The 6,000-nt window shown below is 35.9% G+C and overlaps 1 protein-coding gene across 3 annotated transcripts in view; it reads right to left on the bottom strand.

The window, feature by feature from the left end:
* LOC134677019 (sodium/nucleoside cotransporter 1-like) overlaps window positions 1-4,136 on the bottom strand; it is a 46,556-nt gene extending 42,420 nt beyond the window's left edge. For all 3 annotated transcript variants that reach the window (XR_010099985.1, XR_010099986.1, XM_063535434.1), the window contains exon 1: window positions 3,923-4,136. The gene's annotated coding sequence lies outside the window, so the exon portion shown is untranslated. The remainder of the gene's footprint in view (window positions 1-3,922) is intronic.
* Window positions 4,137-6,000: the final 1,864 nt, after the last annotated feature.

The following is a 6,000-nucleotide window of genomic DNA, read 5'->3' on the forward strand; positions in this document are numbered from 1 at the left end:
GTAGATTAATGTTATGCGGAATTTTAGGCAGGTCAAAGGAGTAGTGTCAGCGATATAAGAATATACCGGGTGTGGCCTGTAATACGAGCAATAAACTGAACTGAACTCCTCATACCGAACAACATTAGTTCAGCGACTTTTAAAAATAACTTGCGTTTTGATTTTTAATACACTTTAAAGTTTAATACTTTAAATTTAAATAAAACGCAATGAATTGCGAATTTTGTTATGTTTAAGAGTCGGGACAAGTAACGTCAATCACAATGATAATGACGTCCATTGTAGATAATAGAAATCTAAAGACTTCATAATTTTTAAAAATTGTTTCAACAATAGGTGTGTGCGCCATCTATTCGAGAATGACTTTTTCTTGATTTTTTGAGGCACGTTTTTTTCTTATACTTTATTTATCTTATACGGAGTTATATACTCGTATATCTCTTGTATGGCTCATCACTACACCGCGTACATCACAGAAGGCGCATATTGCGTTGTCTATTGTGTGATGGTCAAGGTCGGTGATATAATTATAACAGGTTTGATCAATAGCGATGGGGCACATTATTACAAACATATTGTAGGTCTTGTATAATTTTCGTACTAACAGAAATGTGCAGAACATTCTCACAGCTTCCAAAATTTCTGGAAACTTTCATAGTAACGTTCTCAAGAATATTTGATCAACAATTTACATATTTAGCCGATGGTCCTGGGTTCGAATCCCGGTAAGGGCAATTATTTGTGTGATGAACACAATTATTTGTTTTCTATCTATATAATACATATGTATTTATTTATATAAGTATGTAGGTATATCATCGCTTAGCACCCATAGTAGCTTAGCTTAATTTTGGGGCTAGATTGATTTGATCTGTTAGATGTCCTCTAACATTTATTATTTATATATTATTTATTATTTTGTCTTATTTATTCAATAATATATGAAAGTAAATCCCATAAATCATTAATAACACCTTATCAGTAGATTAATAATGCGTATATTAAAATTCCTAATTATTGTAGCTATCTAATAAAAACACGTGAATGATAAGATATTGACTATCTGTGAGCCAAATCATTGAAATTAGGATTAATTATCTTTGACGTAGGTAATCGAATTCAAATTCCAAACAAAGCATTGAACTATTGTTACTACATATGGAACTAGCACGGAGAACCAGTATTTTGCGCCATGAGTTGTTGTTGTTTTGACAACAAACAGGGACCCACTGATTAACAGTCCGCCGGACGGTATCGGCCTGTCAGTTAGAACAAAACTTTGACAGTTCCGAACAACTGACAGGCCGATACCGTCCGGCGGACTGATAATCAGTGGCCCCCTAGCGGAGCGTGAATCGGCTCGATTCGGGAAATTAATTAGAGACTCACTAGATATGAAATAGTAAAGATATGTGACGTTCCACTGCAAAAGGTGCCATATGGCGGCTGGCGCCGCGATTCGGTAAATGAATTAGAGATTCACTAGTTATGAAATAGTGAAGATATGTCACATAACGCCGCAATAATTTTGGAGCGGCGTTAATAATAGCGTAAGCGACAACCGCCATAAGGTACTTACCTTTTTTCGTGGGACTTCACATATCTTTACTATATCGTATCTAGTTAATCTCTAATACATTTCCCGAATCGCGCCGTATTATTTATTCTGTGGTTTATTACCTACTGTATCTAACTGTAAATGTATGTACCTGCTATTTTTCCCACAACGTTAAATACTACATAAAACCTACCTCAGTTACCGTATATTGAAGATTAGAGTCTGGCTAGCCAAAAATTGTTGACAGATATTTCGTTGTTGTATCACCAATTGTCTATGATTAAAAAAAAGCTAAAAGTGAGTTGTCAATTTATGTCATTCATTCAAATTGTTTGCGGTTTATAAGGGGTTTATTGTAAATAATATTAATAATTTCTATACTGAGTGATGTTCGCAAACTATTATTTAAGCTCGTAAATAATTACGACAATGTGCGAAGTCGACGTGTAGCGTTGTATAACGAAAAACTGCAATGTTTATAACTCCTAACCAAATGTAAACAAATTAGGAGGTTGGTGCTCTATAAATATTTTGATACTTTAAGTACTAGTTCTAACATTTGCCTATTACTTTGATTAAGTACGTGAATTTATTAATGCCTGAATCTCATAAATAGGACAAGTGTATAAAAAAACGGATAAACTAAAAGTTCTGAAAAATATCTATAAAATCTAAATATTGGAACGTAAACATATGTGTTTGTTGTTGACTGTACTTTAAATAGTGGTAGAAATTATGTAAGCTGACTTTGAGTGCACGTAAACTTTTATTTAGCTTATTTCCATAGGTACCTTACTTGTGCACAGAATACCAAAAATATTATCTAGTATCAAAACTATAATTCCTACTAAGCAAAGTGTGACCAGCCCAAGATTTTTTGAATTTCCCGCCAATAATTTAGGTAAAATTTCAGTAGCCAGACTCTATCTAAGAATTTAATCCGCGTGAATGCCCGCATTACCCCATCAATGCGATTTCCAATTCTAGACATTACGTAATACGATTCAATTTAGATCGTGTAAAAGTAGAGGTAAGACACAATTTGTATGCAAGAGTGACAAGGATATCGAAGGATGTGAATGAAAAGTAAAAGTAGGTCTTCCGTTTGACATACCTACTTTACATATAAGGTAGGTATAGTCAGCTATTATTTTAAAGCACGCGATTATTTAAAAAATATTATTTCAACAAAAAGTTTTTTAGAAACCTTAACCTCATTTTTAAGGACCTGTATAAAAACTTTTTTCAGTGTGGAGTAAAAACAAAAAAACAAAATACATAAAATAAAATATAACTCACCCCCTCCTCCCCCAATAAGTCCAAATTTATGCAGTAACTAAGCTTTGTATTCAAATATTCAAAAACTATAGGGCAATGATTCTATTTTTTTATAGTTAGGTACCAATAAATAAGAACAAGGAATAGATTTATATAAATGACGTACTTAATTACAGATTGCAATAACTCTTTACAAAATTAGAAAAACTGTCAACGTCCGCATTGTTTTAAAGTACAATTATATATTACTTTTAAATTATGTTTTAATTGGTATATACGTCTTCAAAGGTTAAATTGAGCATGTTATGAATATGTAAGTAGTTTCTTAAGTTGTTGTTAAAAGATATTTTATTGTTGTATAAAATCTACCGCGGATGGAGTATCGAGACAAACCTTACTGGTTTAACGATACTTTTGTAATTAAGCTTAGATATTGTGTTGTAATTACCTGAAAATAAATAATAAAATAAAATAATAAAGGTATTTCAAGCGTCTCTTACGATCTTACTAATGATCGTCAAGTATCTAATAAAAAAGACACTATGTAATATATTCGATATTACATAGTAATTTTCATATTATTACTCATTTAACCTCTAGTCTACTCACTCATACGTATATAACTAGCAACTAGCGACCCGCTCCGGCTTCGCAGGGGTTACACAAAACCACAGACCAACCCCTAGCAAATTATACACCTACTCTATTAACCGCAAAAACCGCATGAAAATCCGTTCAGTAGTTTTTTAGTTTATCGCGAACATACACACAAACAGACAGACGCGGCGGGGGACTTTATTATAATTTACGTCAAGTTTGAAATTCATTTATATGACTCGTCCTTCTTTAGGTCATGGATTTACATATACTTACCTAATTATATGTATCAAATTTCAACTTAATCGGTCCAATAGTTTCGGAGGAGATGGCTGTAACTGACGGACAAACAGACAGACAGACAAACGAGAGATCCTATAAGGGTTCCATTTCTTCCGTTTCATTCGGTCTTTTGAGGTACAGAACCCTAAAAACTAGTAAATTATATCGTAAACAAGGAAAATTAGTTTAATAAAAACTACTATATACCTATATTTTTGGCTCGTATTTCACCTTGAAATTCAAATTGAAATTGAAGTTCTATTTTCGTTACACATTTAATTTCGACTAACACCAATAAAAGGTACAAGTGTACGTAAAAAACACTTAGATTTATGTTTCTGAACGTAACAAAATTAACTTTTTTTAAAGTTTGCGTTTGTCAAGTGTTTTGGCGCGAACGTCCGCGTGCGTGCCGTTCTGAATATCGCGAGGGACTAAAGAAAAAGATCGCACGAATGGTTTGAAGGATGTCTTGTTAATTACAATAATTACACTTATTTTTAGGGTTCCGTACCCAAAGGGTAGAAACGGGTATTACTAAGGCTTCGCTGTCTGTCTGTCTGTCCGTCCTTCTGTCTGTTACCAGGCTGTAACTCATGAACCGTGATAGCTAGACAGTTGAAATTGTCATAGATGATGTACCTATTTCGGTTGCCACCATTAACACCAAATACTATAAAAACAATACAAAATTAATATTTAAGTAGGGTTCCCATTGGTTCCCATACAACAAACGTGATTTTTTGCAGTTTTTTGCATAATGGTACGGAACCTTTCTTGCGCGAGTCCGACTCGCACTTGGCCGGTTTTTTATTTCAATCTTTATTGCAAAACAAATAATTACTTGTACAATACGTGGACTTAACGCTATAGAGCATTCTCTGCCAGTTAAGCAGATAAGTAGTAGATGTAGGCTTTTTAATGGTTATTTTTAAATTCAAATCGGCCATAAGACATAAAGGTACCTACCTACGTTAACAGCTATGTAAACAATTGTTGTGTGTCTTGTCAACATACGTATGTTACAGTCGCTAAAAATATATTCCAGTGGCGATGCGTCATATATTATGGCTCCTCTACACGATGGGCCATCATACTTACTAACGTGGGCCAGCGTGTAGAGAGGGCAGTGGTGTCGGGATGGCCTATGTCGCGGCGGGATGGAGATGGGATGGCCACGGTGTCGGTTTTTCGCCCGCACACAGGCGTGGCTCACTCCGCGATTTCGTCGCTTTGCTACAGGTAGCTAAAAGTACATCCGTTCGACCCCAATTTTGGGGAAAGCCATAAGCCGCGCGTAGCGCTATCGCCACCTAGCGGCCATATCTGTGCTGATCGTAATTAACAGACGTGTTTTGTTAGAGAGTGAGTCTTTTGTACCTAGTACTATTATTTATTCTGTGCCGCACATTAAAGATAGTGGGCCAGCGATGGTGCGTACGCATCTACACGTGACCTACTTATTCCATAGTGCGTGCTCTCAACCATTGCATGGCCATTTGGTCCAGCGCTTGGCCATCGTGTAGAGGAGCCATTAAATACCTATTCGTAGGGAAGCCAGAGCAAATTTGGGCTTTTCTTCGTGTAAAAGTATCTAATACCTGGCTGAAAATTAATGTGTCGTTTAAACCCTGACCAGTAATATATGATCATTGTCAAGAGGCCGCTGTTATTATTCTCATGTATAGGGTGACAGTTCAGTATAGTATGAAGAAATTAGTTCCGTTCCAGTAAAATTCCGCAATATGGCGCGTGGTCATATATCGTTAGATGTCGACTACGAAATAACTCGCGTTTTGCTAATGGCTCCTCTACACGATGGGCCAACGCCGGCCACTCCAAGGGACGCATTTATGCGTTAGAGGGAGCAAGTGATATTGCTATCTCATTCTACCGCATGACTGCGTCCCTTGGAGTGGCCGGCGTTGGCCCATCGTGTAGAGGAGCCATAAGAAAACTGATGTATGGACGAGTTACCACTTTTTCTTTACTTATTACCCGACTACGGCAACGCAAAAGGAGGGTTATGATTTTGACCGGTATGTATGTGGGTATGTATGTATGTATGTATGTATGTATGTATGTTCATCTGTTCCCTCATAACTTCTAAAGTACTTATTCTATTTTAACAAACGATGTGTCATTCGAATCGTCTTAATCGTCCGCTGGTTATAGGCTATATGGCGTCACAAAAAAATGAACAATGCGCCCTCTACAGGTCATAAAGTCACGAACCAAAAAACTAAAATTAAGTAATGATGATGTGTTATACATCATTGGAAAGA

Source organism: Cydia fagiglandana, chromosome 25 (assembly GCF_963556715.1).
Source record: "Cydia fagiglandana chromosome 25, ilCydFagi1.1, whole genome shotgun sequence".
NCBI classification, from domain to species: Eukaryota; Metazoa; Arthropoda; class Insecta; order Lepidoptera; family Tortricidae; genus Cydia; species Cydia fagiglandana.